This window comes from Schistocerca americana, chromosome 1, assembly GCF_021461395.2.
Source record: "Schistocerca americana isolate TAMUIC-IGC-003095 chromosome 1, iqSchAmer2.1, whole genome shotgun sequence".
Classification (NCBI taxonomy): Eukaryota; Metazoa; Arthropoda; class Insecta; order Orthoptera; family Acrididae; genus Schistocerca; species Schistocerca americana.
Window position 1 is genome coordinate 515632141 of NC_060119.1, and position 26370 is coordinate 515658510.

At 39.5% G+C, this 26370-nt stretch overlaps 1 protein-coding gene across 3 annotated transcripts in view; it reads right to left on the bottom strand.

The window, feature by feature from the left end:
- LOC124605168 (cleavage and polyadenylation specificity factor subunit 5) overlaps positions 1–26370 on the bottom strand; it is a 111399-nt gene that overhangs the window by 82981 nt on the left and 2048 nt on the right. The window lies entirely within an intron of this gene.

Consider the following 26370-nt stretch of genomic DNA (forward strand, 5'->3'; position numbering starts at 1 on the left):
CACCTGCTGCCACAGACTTATTGCCTGAGCAGTCTACATCCTTTGTGTCTGAGGGTCCTGCGAGATCTGGGTCCTCAGTGGGCTCCAGAATCTCCACCTCATCCGCAGACGCAGAGCTTGTTGGTAGAGGTGGTGTTGAGTGCCACTGCAATTCCCTTGGTCTTGGGGATCTTCTTTTTGGAGTTCTCTTGCTGCTCCTTGGGTTTCCCTGGCTGGGAGGACTTCAGTGATTCAGTATCCGGGACTGATGATGAGTGTGAAGCCCTATGACCAGCTGCTTTTGGGTACTTCAGCCACTGGCAGGTGCCATCTTTCCCACTAGCAGAAAGCTGGGAAGGGAGTGACCCAAGCGACCCCTGCCCAGCGAGAGGATCCGAAGAAGACTTCCGCTTCTCCGGTGCAGAAGTGTGGACCGATATCCCCGATGGTTGGGTGGGTGTTGCTACCAAAGTAGATGCTGCGGGAGCAACAGGGAGGGAAGTGCCCCCACCATCAAGTGTAGTCTTACGGTTCTGAGAGTTGACTGGGTTTGGCAGAGCTGACGGGGGCTAGACCTGTTGCAGCGGCAGCGTAAGACAATGTCATATGTACAGGGATGTAATCATTCAAATTTCCTCTTAGCCTCAGTGTAGGTCAGTCAGTCCATGGTCTTTTACTCCATGGTTTTCCTTTCTTTCTGGAGAATCCTGCAGTCAGGCAAGCAAAGCGAATGGTACTCTCTGCAGTTGACACAGATGGGAGGTGGGGCACATGGAGTGTTGGGATGTGATGGGCATCCGCAATCTTGACATGTGACGCTGGAAGTACAGTGGTAAGACATATGGCCGAACTTCCAGCATTTAAAGCATTAAATTGGGGAAGGGATATAGAGCTTTACATCACAGCAGTAGACCATCACGGCGACCATCTCGGATAACGTATCACCCTCAAAGGCCAAGATGAAGGCACCAGTGGCAACCTGATTATCCCTCAGACCCCAATGGACACGCTGTATGACATGTACACCTCGCTGCTCTAAATTGGCACGCCGCTCATCGTCAGACTGCAAAAGAAGGTCCCAGTGTTATATGATACCCTGGACCATATTTAAGCTCTTATACGGTGTAATGGTTACAGAAACACCCCCAGCTTGTCACAAGCAAATAACGCCCATGAATGGGCAGAGGATAAAGACTGACACAGATCTCGTTTTGGACAAGCCCTCCACCTACCCAAACTTTTCCTCCAAATGTCCACAAAAAACCGAGGCTTCATGGACATGATAGATTCCCCATCAACTCTTGTAATACAAGGTACCGTGGCAAATAAGCTTCACTGCCATCCTTGGCTAGGCATTCCTCCCATGGTGTGGCCAGGGAGGGGAACAATTTGGGGTTGTACTTCTGTGCGTTGAACTGATGCTTACAGACAGCTGGTGTTTGACCATCAACAAGAGATAGTGTACTACACTTCATTGCGGGTCATCCGCCCCGATGCCACCTACTGCAACCACGGGCCCTCCTGACAGGCGCCACCCAGATGCAGCAAATGGGTACATGGCAGCCCCACCACAACGGACTGGCTACCGTGGTGGATATCGAGTGCAACCAAGCAAACAAGTCCACTATTATCGTCAGCGTAGAAAACAATACTTCACAGTTGATAGAAAAATACACACCCAGGAGGGTGACCTCCCCAACAGTTGGAGAATGAGCAGAAGTGCAGATCCACATTGACGAAGGATGCGATAGGTCTCGGCGCATGATGGGGCGATGCACCATGTAAGGCATCCTTCCCCAAATGGCCTGCTCTTCGGGAAAATTTTGAATAATGGAGGTCAAACCCTACAGGGGACCATCACATAAAGGCCGAAATGTGTGGGACTTCTTTTGGTCGCCTCTTACGACAGGCAAGAATACCTCGGGCCTATTCTAACCCCCAGGCCCACAGGGGGGATTACACACTGACAAAAAGTGTGTGCCTGGTAATGAAGTTGTCTATGTCAATAATAATGCAAATAATACATTCTGAGGCAAAGCAAGAAAGAATGTGTTAGGGAATAATGAACCTCAAGGAGCTACCAAATTCTCTGTTGCTATTCCAGCTGGTTTCTAAGCCTATAATTTCACATAATATATAATATAAATGGACTCTGCAGCATTCATTCCCACTACTTATTTCATCATGATTATAATCTTACATTGTGAAATCAATCAAGGGTTAACTGTACGCAAAATTATTCTGTTGCTACAATGATCTGTCATTACTTTGCTGCCCTGTAATCATTTGGAAGACTACTAATTCATATATCATTAGCAGAACAGCTATGAAGCCACAATGACTTTATTTACGAGAGATGCTTTGCCACGAAGCCATAATGACTATTTATCAGAGATAGCTTAGTAGTTACATTACAATATTCTGGTAGAATGTAAATAATTTAGGACTAAAGGTGACCACTCACCAAATGCTAGCACTTGGTCAACAAGCACACACAAAAGTGAAAGAAAACCTGTCAGCTTTCGGAATAAATCCTTTGTCAAGATAGAGCACACAGTAAGGACACTGATGGAGAGGGGGGGGGGGGAGGGAGGAAGGGAGGGGGAGGGGGAGGGGGGGGGGGAGGGAGAGGGAGAGAGAGAGAGAGAGAGAGAGAGAGAGAGAGAGAGAGAGAGAGAGAGGAGGGTGGGGGGGGGGGCACACTTCCAATTGCCAAACAAAGTTAAATTTACTAACAACAGTGAATACCAGAAGGAAATGGCTTTTAGAGTAGAGTTAAAATCATTTCTTGTCGAGAAGTGTTTCTACAATATAAGTTATTATATTAGTTTATAGGAATATTAGGCCCTCCTTTTACAACACCTCATTTGTTTCTTTTTACTGATATATCACATATGCTGTGTGTTTTTGTAAAAGAATATTTCTGCTGTAGGTCTATTTCTCCCATTTCAAATGCAGTGCAATACACCAACTCAGAAGGAATCTAGTATTAGAGTGGTTGTGATGGATATAGTGGAACCCTTTTTCATGTGTTATACTTTTGGTGTAAAATAATATGTCCATTTTTTCAAAAGTGTGTTACACCAATTTCCTGTTCTAGTTACACCATTGACTTACTTCTTGTGAATATTTCAATACCAATGTTGACTACATATTTGTGATAGTAGGGTTTATTTACCATCTGGCCAGCCTTACTTTGGTTTCCCACAGTTTTCCCAAGTTGCTAAGACAAACACCTAATCCTATCCTAATTTGGTTATGTTTTATATACATACAAATAATCCCTTAATGCAGGTGCCATGTCCAATACAATTATTCTGAATGGTATAATGATAAATAATAATAATAAATAAATAAGGCCACTGTACAGGATCAAACAATTAGTAAAACTTTAGTAGGTATGTCAACTAATTGACCATGTACAGCAGCATTTGATGTATTTGCCAAACAGAGTGTTTGATAGAAATTTTGATTAACAGCAGACTTGACGAGATTGTGGACACTGTTGATGTTTCGCTGCATGTTTAGTGAAGAATAATTTATTACAATTTATCTCATTGGATTGTTAATTCTGACAACTACGGAAACATAACAATCAGGTATAAAATGAAACAGGATTGCCAATTATCAAAATGGTAGAGGCGTTTCTTTCCCAGCCACATATTATGCAGGAAGAGGTTAAAAAGAAAATGTTATACACACAGCATAAAAGGGTGAACGCAATAAAATAATAAAACATCTAAGCTCTACAGTTCTTAAAGACTTTTTCCCACATTGTGGTATTTTAATGCATGGCCATTAATGAACAAGTAGAATATAAATTTTGCATACTTGGGTCTTCTTTTTGTATTGGGAGGATGACGAGGATTCACTAAAAATTTGACTGTCCATTCAGAAAAAGTTAACGTAAACAACATATTCTGAGTAAATTATTTTCTTTAGCTGGTTTTTACTGGTCTATTTCTATCTCAATTTCGACTACTCCCTGGACCAGTGTCTTGTTTTCTTTTTCTTCTATATACATAGGGTTATATTCACGGCAAAAAATGCTTTGTCTACATTATTAGCCATTCCCACTGTTGTGAAAGTACTTCATGACATAAATAGCATCTGGGTCATTCCACGGGAAATCAATTGAACCTTGACAATTTAGTCTTTTGTAATATTCTTTTGTTTTATTTTGTCAAAATAAGACAAATTCCAAAATTACAGACTTTTTGGAGATTTATTTTCAAGTTATTAATTTTTTTTAAGTTTCTTGAACTGTGCGATTTTTGAACCTTTTGAAACTTTAAAATTGCCATACCTCAAAAAGTATCTGATGTACAAATCTGACATTTATACCATTTTCTTCAGTTTATTATGGGTTTTAAAAATGTGCTGCTTGACCAAATTCAGTAAAATGCTAAATTTTCCTACACCAAAACTGGTTCATAAAATTACTGTAGAAATTTAATTACTAATTATGTACACTTAACTTTAGGATTTTAAAACTGTACTCAACTATGCCATGTAACAATTAACACAAATAGCTTAAGAGATGATAAGCATATATATATATATATATATATATATATATATATATATATATATATATATACAGGGTGTATACGCAGACAAGGAAAAAAAAAATTCCCGGATTTCCCGGTTAAAAATACACTTTCTCCCGGGTGAAAACACACTTTTTCCGTGTTAAGTGGCAGTATATTTTCCCTGCAAAACCTATCAATCCTTTGAATGGTTATGGGTTTATACACAGGCATTTAATTTCCCAGCACTTTAGAAAACGAAACTCAGGGAGAAAGACATGTTTTAGAAATATCTGTGATGTGCAGCAGCGCTACCTATTTTCGTATTACGAAAATGTACATTGGAATTCCACCAAACACCGCATGTTACTTTTCGTATAATTGAAATCGAGATTGCGATGCGCTTTTGTAAGCCACTCATAGCTCGTGTCACATGATCCCGCCAGCCGATGACAGCGGATATTCAGACCACAGGACACGTGATGTAGTCAGCCAACAGCAACATCACTGTTACGTAGCACGAACACACAAACAGGGAAAGTTAATAGTTTAAATTAATATACATAGTGTAGCTACCAGAAAAGCAAAGTGTTCACATATAATATTGGTCTGTAAGGCTAATAAGCTACAAGAGTAGCTAAGCTTTCGCATATAGTGTTTATCTTTTTCGCGCGTGTTACACTTTAAGATACATCACACAAATGTGCCAGTAAAATTTTTAATAATGACATAGATGTCTGATCTTCAGGGTTCAAAATTCTTCTAAATGGCTCGTCATGAAAGAGTTGATTTTTAAATGAGAGTCAAACGCTCTGTAATTTAAGAAATTCATGGTACATTTTCGCACATAGTTCAACTTACATAAAAGGATACTTCCTTTGAAAGTAACACTTTTCAAACCACCATTCGCAATATTTTCCCGCGACCTATAAGAAATATGTTCGTTTCAGCAGCTGCCAGTGAGGGCAGATAACAGGCGACACTGCGCTTGCACAGCTACCATGACATAGGAAGCCCGCATGTACGTATGTGTGAAACATTGAAAGATCATACATTATGTCATAAAAGAAACAAGACATCAGAGGATACTCCAACAGCATCAGAATTTCATGAACCATACTTTATGCATACTTAAAATTGCACATTCATATGTCCAGATTCCCAATGAAGTAGACCTCGACCTGATATTAAGCTTTTCAGTGTGGGTTTCGGGCTGTAAATTTTCTTGGAGCACCAGTACTGTATTATATCATCTTTGGTTCTTTATTATGGCATAACGCCATACATCCTAGAAGATGAAAACGTGCACTTGAAATGCAGCGAACAGCTGAAACTAGAGTACTGTGAAATTAAACATTTCATTTCAAATACATTGACTGCCTCTGCAGAATAGGTTAATAAAAGTAAAATTTCTTTAGCAAACAGACAAAAATTACTTCATTGTTCTGCAAGGCAATTAATGCTTGACTGTCAGAAAGGTGGAAATAAAATAAAATCTGACACCAATAACATATTTTAGCCTTCCGTAATTATGTGAATGTATTTAATTCATTTGAGAGCGCACCGCCACAGACACCCGTTTTGTTTTCATTTGATGGACAGTAAACGAAGGGGAAACAGCAAAATCACCAAATGTAAACATGGGTCACGTGGAGACTACCCACTGTAACTCAGACTGCTCTGCACATCAGCCCCGGATCTACGATATTTGCTAACCGGGTCAATAATTTAAAAAAATCGAATTTTCAAAAATATGTTCATCTTGTAGCGCACATCTTCCTGGATGTCTGAAACATAAAACATGTGTGTTCAAGGAAATGTATGACATGTTATTTCGCTCTGTGGCATTGAAACGTGTGTATTTTGTAATGGATTCCATCAAACTATATGCAGGACAGTGGAAATTGAAATGTCCCGTAGCGCCTCTCCTGCTACCAGTCAGCCAGTTTGACAGCCTGCCCTCTTTTTATATATAAACAAAATCCTCGCAATTAACAGCAAATGGGATTAGTCATAATCAGGAGAACAAGAACTCTTAAGAAAATTTGCACTCTTTATTGTCTATTAGCTAATAACTTGCTGTTTTGTGTGACATAAAATTAAATATAGGATACATAAAACCAATAAAGACAAGATACAAGCAAGAAAGTACACATTTCTTCAATCCTTAGCTCCTAGCATTTTTTTTTCTCTAATCTTGCTACAGCTTAACATGGCTTGCTTTCAATTCAGCGAAAAAATCTATTACCTCATCAAAGTCCGTCAAACTTTTCTCTACATGAAAAATCCAAATGTAATTATCTAATACTGAAAAAGCTGTTAATACAAATAATACTCAAGGCCGATTTGGTTTCTCGATCTGATTACGTCTGTTTTGTCACCGTCTGCTACATAAAACAAAATAGGCCTTTCTAATATTGCAGCAATTTTGTAACGCACACCAAATAAACGAGACTGTATTGGTACAAATGGTCAATTTTATAACACGACAGAATATAATTCACTAAGTACCAATGTCAAATGCCTATTAGGCCTACTACAAGCAAAAAGCTTTATGTTAGGAAATAGTTTCACATTTCATTCACATGCACCAGTTTCTCAAGCATGAGATTGAAAAGTAATGTTACGATTTGGAATCATCTTATTATTCCATAATTTGTGTGATGTCCCTGTTTCTTCTCCTTCCTCGTTCTGACAATCTAGTTATCCCGTGATTATTCTCCAGTTAAGCACTGTTACACGTTCGTACAACGCGTTTTCCGCGTTACTTCTAGAACAGAACTTAAGTGGCTGCTGGCCGGGGCCTGCACAACTGGTCCTTACTAGTGTAGCGATCTGGCCAAAAATTTGTCAAAATTTCATTTTCTTGGATACGCCAACAAGATAATACGTAATCTTTCTCACCTGTTATTCCTGTTAGTCCTATAAATCTCCATTCTGGTAGTCTGAATTTCTGGATTTCGCTAGTAATTATAACAATGCCGATCATTCACAAACCCAGACAACCACATAATCAGACGGCAATTGGCATTAATACGTTCGGCTTCACTCCGCACAGCTCGTATAGCCCCGGCCCCTTTTGCCTGCGTACAGTTTATTTCTACATGCGACGAGGTGTCTCCTGACAGAGACATCACGTACACTACACACGCATTCAGAAATCAACTGAAAATTTGTTCAAAAACCAAAAGGGATGCATTTCAAAATCATATGAATAATCGATAGACCAATGTGCACTGGATGCTAAGCGCTTTTTTCCTCAAGAATATGAATTTGGTGCCCTCTTTCCCGGTAGCATCTAGCTGCTTGCACAGCGAACAGCCACATTCCTACAGCCAGAAGTGGGAAAATCTATTGCTCAAACACAACTCAACTGCGCATGCGCATGAGCCTGCTCGTAACTGCTAAAGTGAATCTAATGTCAACAGTTGTGACTACACGCTCATCGGAGGTAATTTGTTGTTATGAAGCATTGCATAGTCTTCCTAAAGCCTTTGACACATTTTGCTGTCAGCAGACGCTTGCATGAGCACTGTGGGTGTCATGATATATGGTACATTTCCTTTGCAATTTAAGTTATTTTCTTTTTTTCTCTCGTTTATGTTTTATTGTTGAAGTGTTATTCTGCAGTAGTGGGATACAGTAATACCCTTTGTTAGAGTATCGGCTCTTACCAGTCAAAATTACAAAAATTTAACAGAAAACTAGAACACTGAAAAATTCCTGGAGTTCTAAAAAACTCCCGGGTTTTTCCCGGTTTTCTCCTGGATGGAAAAATTCCCAGGTTATTCCTGGATCTCCCGGTTGTCCCGGGTCGTATACACCCTGATTATATATATATATATATATATATATATATAAAAAAAATAGAGGGGAAAATTCCATGTGGGAAAAATATATCTAAAAACAAGGATGATGTAACTTACCAAACGAAATTGTTGGTATGTTGATAGGGACACTAACAAACAAACACACACACACAAAATTCAAGCTTTCGCAACCCACGGTTGCTGCTACGGTCATCGGTCCCTTTTTCCAAACACCAAAAACACCCTCAGAGAATAAAAAACGTTCAGCAGAATAGATGACAGACGACACAGAACAAGAGAAACTTACACAAAGACCACACAAAACAAATTAAAATCTCACAGAGTGTGATGGTGGTTAGCCGACCATAGAGAAAAAAGGAAAAGCCAACCACGAACTGTGGAGATAAAGTTAGCAAAGCACTGGTGAGGGAAAGAGGACCAGTTTTTTGTTTGTACGTGTAAAACGTGCTCAGGAGGTAAAGTGCCAGGCACATGTAACGCACATGCTCAGGAGATAAAGTTCCAGAAAAGTACCAATGTCATGATTTAAAAATGTTTAATTAGGCAATAAAAGGCTGAAAGGCATATGTTAGAATATGACAAATACCAATAACAACAAACAATGAGGAATATTGTACTTGTACAAGGCACTGACGTTTGTGCCACTTTGTCACAAGACGATGTTAATACACAAGGTCTGTCCAGAAAGTATATTACCTTTTTGCCTGCAGCAATAATGGGTGGGGCTAGCATGGTCATATCATTGTCTTAGGATTTGTCCATTCAATCAGCATCCAGCTATGTTAGTGAGACATTCACTTTTTTTTCTGTTATCTAATAAAAGTTTTGAATGTATGCCACAACTGAAAATCCCACGAGTTGTGAAATGCGGTAGGAATGATGTTTTTATTGGCAAAACCCATAAACTGATGGAAATTTTCGGCAATTGTATAAAGTGCATGGAAACAATGTAATCACTGAAGGTGTAGTGCAACAATGGCGCATTAGGTTTGAAAGTGGCTGAGCTAAAGTTTACAATGGAGAAGGAAGTAGATGACGAAGCATTGTGACTGATGAATTGGTCACAAAAGTCAATAAGAAGATTCAAGAAAACTGCGGAATCTTAATGACAGAGCTCTTGTTTAGTTTTCCAAAAAATTTCACGAGTTTTGATGCAGCAAATCATTGCACAGAAGCGATGTTATTTCAAATTTTGTGCTAGACGAGTACCAAATTTTTTTTTTTACAGAAAAGCATAAGGGCCAGCACCTGACTGCATCACTGATATTTCTGAATTCTTACAAAAACCATGGTAACTCATCATGCGACAATCTTAATGGAGATGACTCGTGGGTCAAACACGTGAATTGTGAGACTAAATTGCAGTCTATGAAGTGGGGTACACCAAGCCACCTAGAAAACCAAGAAAACACTTGCAGACAGACAGCGACTGTTTTGCGACAGGTAAAGTGTGTCCATCAATTTTCCTGAACCCAACGCAACAATAAACTATGCGAGGTATTGTCAAACACTGGGAAAGAGCAATTCAGAATACGTGTAGAGGAGAGTTGAGCTCAAAATTTTATTTTTGCAGGAGAACACTCGACCAAACACTGCAAATTGTGCTCGAAAATTACTTGTTGCTTTCAAGTGGGACCTGTTTCCTTATCTGCCGTGTAGTGCATATCTTGCACAAAGTGACTACCGTATATTTCCAACAAAGACGACCTGGCTCACAACGCAGTATTTTTGACAGTTACGCGGAACTGCGAGAAAGAGTGACTAACTGGTCTAAGTCTCTCAGATGGTAGAATTTAACAATGGAAATTAAAAGCTTGTTCACCACTAAGTGCCCCAATTTGTGTGGAGACTATGCTGAATAGTAGTATTTAAGCATCTCTTTCAAATGCATACAATATTTTTTTCCCTACTCTTTAAAAAAATAAAGAATGTGATCTACTTTCTGAATAAAATGAAACCAATAGCTCAATAAATGCAAATAAAAGGTGAAATGTTTTTCTTAACATTCATATTAAGAATGTTGTGGAAGCACACCATGACCCAAATGGAGGAAAGCATACACGCCATCAGTCATCTTTATGAGGAAAGCACTGGGCATGTAGCATAAAAAAGGAAGTTGGCAAAAAGAGTTTATAAAACTACAGCAGTCGCAGGGATTCAGAAGTAACATTCATTTAATTCCTATCACCAAAACAAAAGGTAAAGCAAAAATTGTGAGTTTTAAGAATTTTTATGTTCATAAAACTCAAGTGGGTCCAGATGCCACATGCTTTTGAACAATTTACAGGACTTGTTGCCTATGCCTATGGAAACAATTGATGGCTTGTGTACTATCAAGAGCTGAAAACGGAGAAATAAATGTTTTATTTGTACTTCCTTGCAGAATCAGCTCTTTTCTCATTACCATGAAAAGCAGATAAACTGACCAATAAAAAAAAACTTCACACTTTGTAAATTAAGTCCCCATAACTGCCACTGGAAGAACACATTTTATTGAAAAGAATGTGGTGTTACATGAATAATCTGTCATTACTACTTGGGAGAACTAGGTTATCTCATTCGAAAGAAAGCTGCAAAATTATATATATATATATATATATATATATATATATATATATATATATATATATATATATATATATATATATATATATATATATATAGAGGGAAACATTCCACGTAGGAAATATGTGTGTGTGTGCGCGCGAGTGTATACCCGTCCTTTTTTCCCCCTAAGGTAAGTCTTTCCGCTCCCGGGATTGGAATGACTCCTTACCCTCTCCCTTAAAACCCACATCCTTTCGTCTTTCCCTCTTTCCTGATGAGGCAACAGTTTGTTGCGAAAGCTTGAATTTTGGGTGTATGTTTGTGTGTCTGTCGACCTGCCAGCACTTTCATTTGGTAAGTCACATCATCTTTGATTTTTTATATACTGCACTCTAATAAGCAAGGATTGCTAGAGGATCAATATAACATCTTTCTTGTTGAAGATAAATAAACAATTAATTAAATAACATACTATGAAATAACAGCTACATCACTGTCTAATTAATAATGTTGGTCAGTATTGATGCAGTTGTGAAATGAGGGTATAATTATATAAATTATTCATAGCCTTTTTTTGAGTGCAGTATGTAACTTTAGCCAAAACTTCTGAAAATGTTGACAGCAACACTCTCTTTGAAATTCTGAAGGTAGCAGAGATAAAATACAGGGAGTGCACTAGTACACAAACCAGACGCCTGTTACAAGAGTTGAGGGGTGTGAAAGGGAAGCAGTGGTTGAGAGGGGAGTGAGACAGGGTTGTAGCCTACCTCAATGTTATTCAGGCCCTACATTAAGCAAGCAGTAAAGGAAAAGAAAGAAAAATTTGGAGTAGGAGTTAAAGTTCAGTGAGACAAAATAAAAACTTTGATGTCTGCCGATGACATTTTTAATTCTGCCAGAGAAAGTAAAGGACAGGGAAGAGTTGTTGAACAGAATGGGCAGTGTCTTTCAATGAGGATGTAAGACTAACATCAACAAAAGCAAAACAAGGAAAATGGAATTTAGTCGAATTAAATAAGGCGATGCTGAGGGAGTTAAATTAGGACAAGGTGCAAACAAGTAGATGAGTTTTTCCATTTTGGCTGCAAAATAACTGATGGACAAAGTGAAGAGGATATAAAATGTAGACTTGCAATGACAAGAAAAGCATTTCTGAAGAAAAGAAATTTATTAATTTTCATTATAGATTTTAGTGTTAGAAAACACTTTTCAGTAGTTTATTTGTAAGAGGTGTAACCCAGTATGGAAGGGAACCATGGGGCAATAAAAACAGCTTAGACAAGAGCAGAACAGAATCTTTTTAAATGTGGTGCTACAGAACAAAGCTGAAGATTAGACAGGTAGATCAAGTAACTAATGAGGAGGTGCTGAATAGAACTCAGGAGGAGGGGGAAGAGAAAAATGGGGGAAAAAAATTCCTAACTAGAAGAAGGGCTCAGTTAATAGGACACATCCTGAGACACCAAAGGATCAGTAATGGGAGGGAAGTGTGGAGGGGTGAAATTGGTAGAGGGAGACCAAAAGATGAATACAATAAACAAATTCACAAGGATGTACGCTTTAGCAGTAATTTAGAGATGAAGATACTTGCACAGGACAGAATAGCATGGACAGCTGCATCAAAACAGTCTTCAGAATGACGACCACAACAACGAGTATCGGCAATTAGCACATACTTTTACAGCCTACAAGAAACTTAACAAAATGGTACAAAGTACTTTTGCGATATGGTGATTTTAAGATTCAAAACCTTTATATTATTCACGTATGGGCCCAATAGGACCACTTTTGATGGTTGGCCTTCCTTTGCGTCAAAATTTGTTTCATCCTTTCAGAATGAAGACTCTTTCTTTCAATGGGCCACAGGGTCCCAGTCTGTTTTCTAATTGCCCTCTGACCAACTTTCCTAGCAAATATCTTTTGTTTTTCTATCTGTAATGTCTGCCTGAGTTATACTGGTTAATTTAAGATCTTCCTTAACCATAGCAATCCATTAAATTGGCTCAATTTTAGCGTTACTTCTCTTAGAATTCCACTATTTGTTTTGTCAATCTAGTGTGTGGCATTCTTTTAATATGCTTATAAAATTTAAGTCTTCATTCTCTCACATCACCATGGAAGTGTGTGTTATTCTACTTCCTTATTACTTCTCAACTATAAGTTTCTACATGGGTAATTTTAGTGCCAAATATTTTCATAATAATTCTTTTTCTTTCGAATGTCTTCAGTATCCCTCTTTCTATTTAAAACTAAAGTTACTGCTCCATAAAGACATTTAGGTTTGAATACAGTGCTGTAATGCCTAAGTTTATTGAATTTAGAAAGTGATTTTTTTTTAATAAAAATTGGGATTTTCCATGTAAACAACTACTACTGGTACATGTATGAGCTTGTTTGACAGACCAGTGAACAGAAGAGCAAAGCTAACAGATTATGTACAGGTGCAGAGGGTGGGTTTACTGGTAGTTGGGAGTTCCAATGTCAGGCGCGTAAGGGGGCCCCTTAGGGATATGGCTCCAAGGGAGGGGAAGAAAACCAATGTGCACTTCGTGTGCATACCGGGGGAGTCATTCCAGATATGGAAAGGGTCCTTCCGGATGCCATGAAGGGTACAGGGTGCACCTATCTGCAGGTAGTAGCTCATGTCGGCACCAATGACGTGTGTCACTATGAATCGGAGGAACACAACAAGCACTACACGCAACAAGCGGCTACATGGGTAGCAGGGGTTGTGTGGCGTGGGCTGGGCGGTTTTTTAGGTTAGATGGCCTTGGGCAAGTACAGAAAGGGCAACAGCCTCAACGGGTGCAGGGCAACGTCAGGACATGCGGGGACCAAGCAGCAATCGGTATTGTAATTGTAAACTGTCGAAGCTGCGTTGGTAAAGTACCAGAACTTCAAGTGCTGATAGAAAGCATCGAAGCTGAAATTGTTATAGGTACAGAAAGCTGGCTGAAGCCAGAGATAAATTCTGCCGAAATTTTTACAAAGGTACAGACGGTGTTTAGAAAGGATAGACTGCATGGAACCGGTGGTGGAGTGTTCGTCGCTGTTAGTAGTAGTTTATCCTGTAGTGAAATAGAAGTGGATAGTTCCTGTGAATTATTATGGGTGGAGGCTACACTCAACAACCGAGCTAGGTTAATAATTGGCTCCTTTTACCGACCTCACGACTCAGCAGCATTAGTGGCAGAACAACTGAGAGGAAATTTGGAATACATTTCACATAAATTTTCTCAGCATGTTATAGTCTTAGGTGGAGATTTCAATTTACCAGATATAGACTGGGACACTCAGATGTTTAGGACGGGTGGTAGGGACAGAGCATCGAGTGACATTATACTGAGTGCACTATCCGAAAATTACCTCAAGCAATTAAACAGAGAACCGACTCGTGGAGATAACATCTTGGACCTACTGATAACAAACAGACCCGAACTTTTCGACTCTGTATGTGCAGAACAGGGAATCAGTGATCATAAGGCCGTTGCAGCATCCCTGAATATGGAAGTTAATAGGAATATAAAAAAAGGGAGGAAGGTTTATCTGTTTAGCAATAGTAATAGAAGGCAGATTTCAGACTACCTAACAGATCAAAAAGAAATTTTCTGTTCCGACACTGGCAATGTTGAGTGTTTATGGAAAAAATTCAAGGCAATCGTAAAATGTGTTTTAGACAGGTAAGTGTCGAGTAAAACTGTGAGGGACGGGAAAAACCCACCGTGGTACAACAACAAGTTAGGAAACTACTGCGAAAGCAAAGAGAGCTTAACTGCCAAGTTTAAACGCAGCCAAAACCTCTCAGACAAACAGAAGCTAAACGATGTCAAAGTTAGCGTAAGGAGGGCTACGCATGAAGCGTTCAGTGAATTCGGAAGTAAAATTCTATGTACCGACTCGACAAAAAATCCTCAGAATTTCTGGTCTTACGTTAAATAAGTAAGTGGCTCGAAACAGCATATCCAGACACTCCGGGATGATGATGGCATTGAAACAGAGGATGACACGTGTAAAGCTGAAATACTAAACAGCTTTTTCCAAAGCTGTTTCACAGAGAAGACCGCACTGCAGTTCCTTCTCTAAATCCTCACACAAACGAAAAAATGGCTGACATCGAAATAAGTGTCCAAGGAATAGAAAAGCAACTGGAATCACTCAACAGAGGAAAGTCCACCGGACCTGACGGGATACCAATTCGATTCTACACAGAGTACGCGAAAGAACTTGCCCCCCTTCTAACAGCCGTGTACCGCAAGTCTCTAGAGGAACGGAAGGTTCCAAATGATTGGAAAAGAGCACAGGTAGTCCCAGTCTTCAAGAAGGGTCGTCGAGCAGATGCTCAAAACTATAGACCTATATCTCTGACGTCGATCTGTTGTTGAATTTTAGAACATGTTTTTTGCTCGAGTATCATGTTGTTTTTGGAAACCCAGAATCTACTATGCAGGAACCAACATGGATTCCGGAAACAGCGATCGTGTGAGACCCAATTCGCTTTATTTGTTCATGAGACCCAGAAAATATTAGATACAGGCTCCCAGGTAGATGCTATCTTTCTTGACTTCCGGAAGGCGTTCGATACAGTTCCGCACTGTCGCCTGATAAACAAAGTAAGAGCCTACGGAATATCAGACCAGCTGTGTGGCTGGATTGAAGAGTTTTTAGCAAACAGAACACAGCATGTTGTTATCAATGGAGAGACGTCTACAGACAAAGTAACCTCTGGCGTGCCACAGGGGAGTGTTATGGGACCATTGCTTTTCACAATATATATAAATGGCCTAGTAGATAGTGTCGGAAGTTGCATGCGGCTTTTTGCGGATGATGCTGTAGTATACTGATAAGTTGCAGCATTAGAAAATTGTAGCGAAATGCAGGAAGATCTGCAGCGGATAGGCACTTGGTGCAGGGAGTGGCAACTGACCCTTCAAATAGACAAATGTAATGTATTGCAAATACATAGAAAGAAGATCCTTTATTGTATGATTATATGATAGCGGAACAAACACTGGTAGCAGTTACTCCTGTAAAATATCTGGGAGTATGAGTATGGAACGATCTGAAGTGGAATGATCATATAAAATTAATTGTTGGTAAGGCGGGTACCAGGTTGAGATTCATTGGGAGAGTCCTTAGAAAATTTAGTCCATCAACAAAGGAGGTGGCTTACAAAACACTAGTTCGGCCTATACTTGAGTATTGCTCATCAGTGTGAGATCCGTACCAGGTCGGGTTGACGGAGGAGATAGAGAAGATCCAAAGAAGAGCGGCGCGTTTCGTCACAGGGTTATTTGGTAACCGTGATAGCGTTACGGAGATGTTTAACAAACTCAAGTGGCAGATTCTGCAAGAGAGGCTCTCTGCATTGCGGTGTTGCTTGCTGTCCAGGTTTCGAGAGGGTGCGTTTCTGGATGAGGTATCGAATATATTGCTTCCCCCTTACTTACACCTCCCGAGTAGATCATGAATGTAAAATTAGAGAGAATTGAGCGCACATGGAGGCTTTCCGGCAGTCGTTCTTCCCGCGAACCATACACGACTGGAACAGGAAAGGGAGGTAATGACAGAGGCACGTAAAGTGCCCTCCGCCACACACCACTGGGTGGCTTGCGAACTATAAATGTAGATGTAGATGAACCTTTAAAAACAGACTAGAAGAGGCCTCTTTACAATGAGGATGTTTAGCCTTCCATAATACTAAACAGGACTTCCCTAGACTATGAGGAAAACATTATTTGTATGCCATTGACTGCCTCCAGGCATATTACAGTTCTTCCTAAACAGGTTTAAACTGTTGTATGTAAACCACCAAGACATGCGAGTAGAAAACGCTCAATATAATTTAAGATGCCTTCACATGGGAGACTGTCCTCACCAAAATATACCCACTGCACATTCCTACAGTTTAAACAATACATTGATTGGAGTCTCACCATATCTACCATAATTCCACGATGCTAACAAGAGGGAAAGTAAACAAAGTAAGCTAGCATTTAACAAATTTTGAATAGTATCTTGGCTAATTTGTCAACGCTGACTATTTTAGCTTGGTATTCATTTAAACAATAAGAAATTCTCTCCGTTATTCTGTAATGAAGAAAAGAACATAATGTAGGACTCAAATTTCAAGCTTAACCCTTTGACTGCTGGATGCGCAGTATCTGCTTGGCACAATGAGGTGCTGCGGCCTGCGGCGTAACCCAGCCACCTGCACTCTGAATATTTCTGGAGTGACCATGACTCCAGATGAAGCACTGTGCCCTCTCACAGCTGATACAGAATAAATGCGCTCACTACAGAGTTTCTCTGCAGATGAATTACTGCAGACTCAAACTGAATTGTTAAAACTATTTTCCAGTGCTAAGAGTTATATCTTGCATTTTTTTTTATAAGATTTTTATTGCTTATGCCGAAAGTGACGTGATTCATTACATTTACCTCAGTAGTTTACTGTTCTTTCTTGCATACCCATTTATATCATCTGCACTACTCTATGGTATCCTCGCTGTACTAACTCAAAACTGAATGCAGTAAGACATAGATTACTGTACATTGTTTTTGTTGTTCAAAACATTGTACTATGTCATTAACAGGAGAAAGCAACAACAATAATAATATTGCCGTCCAGGGTTCAGTCCACCTCGCCACTACTTGGCTTTTCTCGGTCTTTCGCGGCACTGCTCGGCACGGCGCGACATTAGACTAGCTGTGCGATGCGACATCTTTTCATCCGGCATAGGTTGCGATAGTTGATTCATAGTGGCAGCCATATTTATTCCCTGCTATTTGTTAGCGATTTGTAGGAAGTTTATAAGTACTGTACAGTGGTTGTTGCAATGGAACACACACTCACAAAGAGGCGTGGTAGTGACAATGCAACGAGCTTTCAGAGCTCAATGGGAATTGCAATATTTTTTCGAAGAGAAGATGAAAATTCTCAATATCTATTATGCAGTCGCATACTCGCCGGGCACCACAAATTTGCCATAGAACAGCATTATAACACCACACACAAAGAACTTAATGATTTAGTTGGGGCTGATAGATCAAGCAAGTTGACAGAATTAAGAAGACGTAGTGTTATGCAGCGAGACAGACTGAACGTGAGTACCCCTTACAAATATTTGTGTTTCTGATGTTTGTATTCGTACATATTTGTCGTTAGAATTCGAATTTAGAGTCCACTCAATTTTTTTTTAAGACTGCAACCGAACCTGTATTTAAGAGCAAGCTACAAAATAGCGCTCAAAATTGCAACAGCGAATAAGCCTATCAGTGATGGTGATTTCATCAAGGAGTGTATTGTTGAGGTGACGGAACTCTTGACGCCACTGGAAGTAAAGAAGTTTAGTGAAATTAGTCTTTCTACACAGACAAAGCGGATGTCTACAGGCAGTTAATTGATAGTGCCTGCAAGTTTATTGCATTCTTGATTGCTTTGGACGAGTCCACCAATATTTTGGACACAGCACAAATAGCGATTTACGTTCGTGGAGTCGACACAAATTTGCACGTGATGGAAGAACTGTTAAATTTAGTACCAATGAAAGACACAACGAGGGGTACAGACTTGCTAAAAGCAGTTGGAAGAGGCAGTTGAAGCCATTGACCTGAACTGGAAAATGTTAGTTTCAGTCACTACGGATGGAGTGCCAGCAATTCGAGGCCTCAAAATAAGCTTGTAGCATTGTTGCGTAAAAAACTTGGACGATCGACGTAAGATTTGTACGGAATCATTGTTTTGTACACCAAGAAGCTCTTTGTGCTAAATATGCAAATTTGGAGCACGTGATGAAGTTGGTAGTCACCACAGTAAATTTTTTGAAGTCGCATGGCTTAGTACACCATCAGTTTCAACAGTTTCTCATGAAACTGAACAAAGAGTACGGAGATGTTATTTAGCACTGGGAAATATGTTGGTTAAGTCGAGGGTCATGCCTCGAGAGATTTTTCAATTTAAGACTCGCTATTGTTGAGCTCCTGAAGGAAAAAGGAAAGGCAGAATCAAAATTAGAAGATCCAAAATGGATTGCAGACCTTGCCTTTTCAGTTGATCTGACTGCACACTTGAACGCTCTCAATAGGACTTTGCAAGGTGAGAAGGAGCTTATTTTTGATCTCATGAAAAAAGTGGATGCATTTAATATAAGAAACTCGCATTGTGGAAGGAACAACTCATGACAAAGAATACCGCCCATTTCCCTACGCTCTCCAAAGTAAGAGAAAACACAACTTCTGAAAAATTCGTTTCTCTGTTGGAGGAACTACAGGCACAATTTTGTAAACGTTTCAGGACACTGCCAGTCTGACATCTGTTCTTTAACTATTTTCTAGACCCTTTGCCGTTTAAGCTGAAAGTGCCCCAGTGCATTTGCAAATGGAATTGATCGATCTGCAGTGTAATTCCCATTTAAAGGACAAATTCTTTTACGAAGGTTTTCCTCGGGAAGAGTTTCCCCGTCTCCACAATGAGGCTGCAAAAGTTATATCAATGTTTGGATCGACATACGTGTGCGAAAGGTTTTTTTAGATTATGAAACTAAATAAGTCACGATTACGTGGCAATCTGAGGGAGGAAAATACGAGAAACTGTCTACGTTTATCCATGTGCCGGATATGAACTTTATTATGTCTACAGCGAACCAAAAATAATTAAATTAATGGTGATAATTCTGTTGTATTTGTCATATGTTTTGTTGAGAATTATAGTTATTGCAAATTCTGTGCAGTAGTTCCAGATAATAAAATTTGCTTGTTTCACATTAGTTGGAATCACTTATTCCACATCATACTGCATGCTGTAGACTACTTTTACATCCGTTTCTATATCTCAGCTTAAATGTTGTAAGAATTTTACGAGTGACGATGTGAGAGGCACGATATTGTTGGTGAAATGCAGTTTCAAACCCAGCGTTATTGTTATTTTTCTGTAGGTGTACCAACAGCCAACAAAGATTCAGTATTGCTCAACACTTTGTGTTGTACAGAGCTTAATATTATCAAATGTCGTAATATGAAACTAAGCCACATGCTAGCAGGGCGGTATTCTTTACGCGAATGCACTGTCGCATGGGGCGTGTTCGTAGTTACACGCATGTGTGCACAGTCAGCTGGTGTGGTGGTGGGGGACATGTGACGTCAGAAGGGAGCGATCTGCACTCGTGTGAAAGCTCGGCACGCGTGCATGCACACGTGCCGCGTTCTTGGCCGTCCCTGATTGTAAAGTGTTCCATCCATGTACAGATGCAGCTGTCCTTTGCAGATGGTAATCGCTGCTTTATAATTTGGAATCACTGGAAATGATTGAATATCTGCAAGAGATCTTTTTTCTTCTACTGTGCTTTTAATTGTTGCACTAAGTTCTCAACAGATTTTCCAACATTTGAAAGCTGTGAAGTCTGTCTTTTTGTTAGGATATTAAATTCCTTTTTAGAGCAGATTGAAAGTCATGAACTGTAAATTTAGGAGTTCCTTTTACACTGTGTGAATATATTTTCCATCCTCCTTTTCGCTCCGGGCATTGCACCAACAATGGCGAAGTTAAGAATAGATTTTTATTTTGTTTTTACTTTTTATAATTTTTTCATTTTCGATGTTTTTTTCTGATAGCACCACTGTATTTGTTCTGTGTTGTGATTAGTAATTATTTTTTGTGTGTTAGTTTTAAAACAGGGTACAACCCACAGTGGCACGTTGCAAGTTTTACATTCAAACCTGCTTTCTCGGCGCATTTGCTGTTTCTAGAAAACAGTGCATTTATGTGTTACCATGCGTCTCTTGGAATGCTCACTTATTATGTTTGGAAAATTCCTTCCCCACAAACTTTAGAGGTTATCATCAGAACACCTACCCCTGCCAGCCAGCTTTTCTGTGCTCTGATGCCTATGTTTCAGTAAGTTCCTTTACCAGTAACAGATGAAACTCTATCAACATTTTACAATGTGTTAATTACCTGTGTAGGACACAAGCATTTACAACACACACAGATCGAGAATGTGAAAAGAAAACTTCTTGTACCACTCCATTGTTTTCCCTATACATCTTACAGAGCTAAGCAACTTATCAGAACAGTCAACTGCTCCCATGTTCAAGTTATAATTTACAATGCTTTGTGATTTCTTAATTTTCTCTCAGTATTTCTATCAGTCTTTCCCACGTCGACCATTTTTGTGGTGTTACATGTGTTCGTCACCCACACTTCCCTTTTGTCGCTTTTTAGCAAACATTGTATTAGTACATATAAATTCTATATCTCCTCTTTTCAGTTTCTTCTTAAGTTTCAGCATGTTTGGTGTCTGTTCTTGCAGACAGTACCACATGCATTCTTCCACGACTATGGAGCCAGAAAAATAAGTCTGGGCTTCAGCACCAATGTCCACATTCTAAATAGGGCTTTATAAGTGTTCCCACTGTGTTACCACTTTTCCCCAAATTGTGGAATTCAGTTTCTGTTGAGGTCACTGAATGAACAATGAAATCTAAGACCTTGCCAGTCTTACAATCGTGTAACACAAATGTTTTTATTCCGAATCTACTCCATTTCAATGGAATGAATTGTCTGAATGATGAGCGTCCTTTGAATAATAACAAACTTTCATCAATGCAGAGTTTCTGATGTGGATTCAATGCACAACGGAAAGCTGTACAAAATTTCCTGACAATATCCCTAATTTTTAATAATCTGTCCCTCCAATATTAGTAGAGTAGTCACTGAAATGTAACATTCTCATAAGTAATGAAAAGCGATCTCTTGACATACGTTCACTAAAAACTGGAGTATTTAGGAAAACATATCTGGTCCAGTATTCGCTAATTTTCAGTTTCTTAATGCGAGGCATCAGAAGACACACACCCATCAAACAAAACATTTCTTCACATTCAGTATCTTTCTACTTTGATATTCGAGAACGCACGGATTCTGGATTATTCTCCTTGGTGAATAAATAAAACCAATTTTTTTGTCAGCTATATGGTTCAATAGTTCTTCTATAAGGAATAACATGAAAACTGACAGAACACTTGGCTCATTCCTTATTTGACACACGACCCAATAGTAGGTCATCAAATAATGATTAACTGGCTGAAAACCATTTTCTTTCCAATCAAACTTATCGGTAAGATGCGATTTCTTCATAGGAATTTCACAATCACCTAATTCTTCAGATTCAAAACAACTAATGTCTTTTGTTAAATATAAGCACTGACACCCCTGTCGACTTTGATGGTTTATTACTACAGCTCTCCGATTCTGTGGAACAGCCATCACTTTCACCAAAATGATGTAGTTTGTCCTCACTGTCACTCCTTTTAAGAATCTCCATGATTTCTTCCCCAGGGCACCCACATCGTCTTGCCGTTTTCTCAGTAAGATACAGGACTACAAGAAGACTGATGTACATACTGATGAACCTAAACCAGGGATGGGCAAACGTTGCACGCGGCTCATGAGCGCACAGCGCTGCACGTGCTGCTCACGTGCAATCGTCAACCGGGGCAGTGGCGACAGCCGGCAGGTTGCAGCGGTGTCGTACTAGGCTAAGCTGCAGACGATGATGCGAAGTGACCACTACGTAGTGAACGTTGTATTTCAAGAACGAGAAAATGCAGAGTGAATCAAGGAAACAGAGAAGTGGAGAATTGCTATCTTTTAAAAAGGAATGGGAGAATCATGTTTTCTTGGTGCAAAAACGTGAAAATTCGAAATGTTTAATATGTGGCAGTATTCTCACTGGTCAGCGGAAGTTTCGTATTGAACGCCATTATAATAAATTTCACAAGGATGAGTACAATTTATTGTAGGATTCTGAGCAGATAGGGAAACTGACAGAGCTTAAGAGCGATCTGACAATACTAGATGAATCTGACGTAAGTTGCTTTTGTTATGAGAGATCTGCAACTTTCTTTCGTCATGACTCTCATCTAACTGATTTAACATTTTACAGAGCACTGTTTTCAATTTTTCAGGAGGACAACAATGATAGTATAGCAGTACGTGCAAGTTATAAGACTGCACTTAATATAGCGAGAGCTGGAAAACCATTTGCTGAATGTGCGTTTATATAGGTGGACATCAGTGACGCTGCCGATTTACTTTGTCCACTGAATGCAAATCAGTCTTGAGCTATCACTCTTTCTCGGCGGACTGTATGTCGTCGTTTGTGTGTCATGGCAGGTGGCGTTTACCGTCAACTAAGGAAAGCAGTGCAGGATTTTATTTCATTTTCCACCGCACTTGAGTCCACAGATATTTCAGACATTGCGCAATCAGTGATTTATGTCTACAGTGTGGACACTGCTCTGCACATAACAGAGGCTGTGTTAGATATGATATCTTTAAAAAGCATGACCACCGGCAGGGACATCCTATAAGGCGTTGAAAAAGCTGTCTATTCAGCCAGCTTAAACTGGGAACGTTTGGTGTCAGTGACAACAGAGAGAGCACCTGCAATGAAAGGGGAACAAATGGTATTTGCTGGATTACTAAGAAAAAAGCTACAGCATACAGAAGAATCACTGTACAGCATCCACTGCATTTTGCACCAAGAAGTACTCTGTGCAAAAGCAGAAAAACATGCAAGTGGTTATTCGGGCAGTTAATTATTTGAGATCCCATGGGCTTACACATACACAGTTTCACACATATTTAGCTGAAATTGGGGAAGAGTACAGTGGCATACCATACCACAGTGAAGTACGCTGGCTTGGCTGCGGTAATGTACTCAAAAGATTTTTTGAGCTGAGAACGCCAATAAATCATTTTTTAAAGGACAAAGGAAGGTACGACCCCAAGTTAGAAGATCCAGAGTGGGTTGCCGAACTTGCATTTTTAGTGGACATTACTGGACACATGAATGCATTGAACACAAGTTTGCAAAGAGAAAATCAGCTAATTTGTGAAATGGCTGAAAAGGTGCAAGCTTGAACTGTGGGAACGACAGCTCTCGTCGGGAAACACAGTGCATTTCCCTACTCTGTCTACTGCGTGTGAGAGCAGAATTGCAAAGAATATGTTTCCGCACTTGGTGCACCAAAAGAGGAACTTCTCAAGCGTTTTGGGCGTATGTCATATTTATCCCAAGCTTTTGAATGGTTCTCGAGACCATTTACTGTTTCTGTAGATGATATTCATACCAATTTGCAAATGGAATTAATAGATCTACAGTGTAATTCTCGTCAGAGACAAGTTCCTTTTGGCAAGATGTGTAATAGACTTTTATCACGACTTTCCACAGCAAGAGTTTCCTCATCTCCATTGTGAAGCCATGAAGATAATGTCAATGTTTGGCTCGACATATGTTTGTGAGAGATTTTTTCCTGTTATGAAAATTAATAAGTCTGAGTTAAGAGCAAACATAAGTGATGAAAATTTACATAACTGTTTGCGTTTGTATGTAGAAATTTTGTTCCAGACATTAAACGTATTGTAAACTCCACATGTGATAATTAAATAAAACATATCGTAGGTACTAGGTACTCTTTCAAGCCATGATTTCTTTCAAGCACTCCTACTAACTTTATTCCTTCTTTCAATAAAGCAAGCTAGTAAACAAAACGCATTACCGAGGAAGGAGCGGAGAGACAGTATGGTGGGGAGGGAAGAGAAGCGGGTGGCCAGCTTGCCCGTGTGTATGCTGAACACCTGTTAACTGCACACGTGCAAGTGCACCGCACAGGTGCAGGATTCCTGCCCGCCCCAGATCTAAACTCACAACAGACAGAGAATCAGATAACAAGCTAGCAGCCAGATCTGCAAAAGGCTACTGAGACACGGTGTGGGAAGTCCATTGGGGACCTCTCTCTTCATCAGCACTCGTGTAGCAGCACATCTATACTCGTCACCAGCTCTCAGGGGCTGGCAAACAGGTGTAACTTAGCTCATCAACAGCACTCAGCGGAATTGCAGCAGCTGCAACTAAACTTGTTATCAGCTAGGGAGCAGCAGGCAGCACGACGAGTAAACTCATTAACAGCAGTCAAAGGATAAATGTTTTATACAATTTTGAGACACTTTTCCACAAAAGTATTACACCTTTCAAATAAGCAGGAAAGAAATTCCTCACAAAACTGACAAAGCTAGCAATGAAAACAAGAATAATTTTCCAAAAAATAAACAATTGTTTTATAGAATGGTTTTACTATGAGCACACTTTTCAAGCAGCCATCATTTCACAAGACTTTTTGACAGCAATTTCGCATTTTGCCTAGAAACAATCCCCATGCAGTAACTTCCATGAAATCATAATGCCTAAAACTAGCATACTACATAACTCACAAAAAGGGCATGAAATGTAATAAATTTATATCAAACACACATACTGCCTCCATTGTTTCTACATAACTGATCAAATGCAATAGTGCAAACTCACACTTATGTTACAATAACTTCAGAAATACACTGAACCTCAGTAGTCCGGCACACTTCCAGCTTTAAGTGGTTCAATCTGAAATGTCGCCTACAATAATGAAATTTTCTCTGCAACAATGTTGTCAGTTAATGCAATGTTCAGCATTACTGTACACTTTGAAATGGTGGCTTTTCTTACGGATAATTATCATACTTTCTAAAGAGAAATACATTAAGCAAGACTTCAAGCAGAAACTCGAAATTAGATATAAACTGAACTAAGGTTCCTCACAGAAAACCATTGTCCCTGTCAACGATATTGGATGAGCAACTATTTATGATCAAACTTCAGCAGAAAAGAGGTAATCATAAGCTCACAGGTAAGTTACGATGAAACTAATGAAGAAAAGGATATACGAAGAGAGAACATATGATACCTCAAACTGCTCAAGCTGAAGCTGGAGACGTTTTCCATGAGTACATTATGCAACAATCAGAAACAGGGCAGGACCTATGAAATGCTTGGAAAGACGTGTGTGATAAAGCATACTACCAATGCGTATCATCATGGTGACAATTAAAACTTTGGGACACGTTTCATAGTGAATGTCGAGTGATACTAATGTGCATGTACACATCCAAGGACTAAGTTTTCTGTAAAAATGAATCTATCTTTTGATTTGATAAAGTACAATCCCTATGTGATTACACTAAATTTTTGACACTCGACTGTCCAGCACTTCTACAAATCCAGCACCCATATGTGCGAGGAATGGCTGATTTAGTAAGAGTCTAGTGTACTTTTGTTGGAAATGATCTCAATATGATCATTATAAAAAATCTCGTCACAATCTACTACAATCACATATCACAATTTCCGCAACTACTGTTGCTCTGAACACTTAAGTGACTGCTACAATGCACTACATCCACACAAGTACCTCAGTACCACTAAATTTCTCTCGTAATAGCACCAGTGGTTTCTGCAAAGAGCATTCTTTCACTTTCACACAGAAATCACTGCACTTTGAGGGTAGTTTCCTGTGATTTATTTCTATGAGGAACAGTCTTCTCATTTATAACTGAATAACTTTTGTTGTAAACAATCTTGTTTACCTTTCCAAACAACTGTGAAAATTAC